The following is a 1,540-nucleotide window of genomic DNA, read 5'->3' as shown; positions in this document are numbered from 1 at the left end:
CTGCAGAACCAAAAGACCCAGCCCAGTGCAGACGTTAGTCCTACGAAGTGAACCATGATTTAAAACAAAACAGAAACCGCCCCCATAGAATGCACTAGTGGGTCTTTTCTCAAGGGAAGACCTCCTGGCATCATTCTGTAGCAACCTCCCCACACCACAGCTGTCACTCTTAAGACAGAAAGTCACCAGGCAGCAACCCATCACCATCCCCCCAGCGTCCCTCTGCCCCATCCTTGCTGCCATGTGCTCCATTGCCTGGGGCCACCACCGCTGGGTGCCCTGGGGGGTTTCACTTGCACCCATCTTCCTGTCCTCCCGGACTTCCTGCCTCAGCTGGTGATGTCACCTGGCTGCTCAAGTGGCCCTCTGTTGTATCTCTTCCTCTTTCACCTCCATGGAAATTTGTCACCAAGCCTTGTCCTTCCTACCCCTTCCACACTTCCACCATCTCCATCACAGGCCAGGCCACGCCACATTTTGTCTGGCCAGTGATCTCCTTGACATCAAGGTCTTATGCCAGAACCCACCTGTTCCCAGCCTTCCTAAACATGAACTACCTAAACAGAGGTCCTCATGCTCCCCGTTGCACATGAGTGCCCGACTTGCTGAAATGCAGATTCTGACTCAACTTTTTTTTTTTGAGACGGACGTTTGCTCTTGTCACCCAGGATGCAGTACAATGGCATGATCTCTCAGCTCACTGCAACCTCCGCCTCCCTGATTCAAGCAATTTTCCTGCCTCAGCCTCTTGAGTAACTAGGACTACAGGAGCCCGCCACCACGCCCAGCTAATTTTTATATTTTTAGTAGAGACGGGGTTTCACCGTGTTGGCCAGGCTGGTCTCAAACTCCTGACTTCAGGTGATCCGCCTGCCTCGGCCTCCCAAAGTGCTGGGGTTACAGGTGTGAGCTACCGCGCCCAGCCAACCCTTGCATTTCTGATTGCTGTTGCTTCTGGTCTAAAGGTGTGATTTCCTGGGTCCTACCTACCCCTGCTGGACCCCTCATCTTTCTCGTTCTGTGGTTCTTTGTCCATCCCCGAAGAACACCCTTGCCCCTGACGAACCTGCTGGGCTGAGACACGGGATGGCTGCAGACTTTCTGGCCCCCAGAGGGTTTCCTGTCCTCCCTGCAGCTGCTGGCTTGGGCAACAGTCTCATGTGGTGCAGCATCAGGTTTTCCCAGGAGTTGTGGGGCCAGGACCCTGCCCCTCAGCCCCCAGGCTGCATGTCTTCACATGAGCTGCTCCTGCCTCTCATGACAGGCCCCCAAAGGGCTGCCCCTCTTCCTCTAAAAATAAGGATTCTTTTTCCTTCTTGACTCAAAGAATGAACTCTTATGACTTCAATACAAAGCTACAGACACAGAGGAGGGACGGGGCTTTTTTAGGACCCATGGAGGTGCCTTGAGTTAGAGAGAAAGATGTTTGAACTTTAGGGAACTATGGTTTCCAGAGGTCCCAGACCAAAGCAAGCATGCAGCCTGGGCTACATTTGGGGTGAGGTGAAGAGCCAGGTTGGCACTAGGGGCCCTCTGTGGG

The sequence above is a fragment of the Nomascus leucogenys genome, unplaced genomic scaffold (assembly GCF_006542625.1).
Source record: "Nomascus leucogenys isolate Asia unplaced genomic scaffold, Asia_NLE_v1 000005F_29365955_qpdss1298457sc, whole genome shotgun sequence".
In the NCBI taxonomy this organism is placed as follows: Eukaryota; Metazoa; Chordata; class Mammalia; order Primates; family Hylobatidae; genus Nomascus; species Nomascus leucogenys.
The sequence above is the reverse complement of the archived record's forward strand: the minus strand, read 5'-3'. Positions refer to the sequence as shown.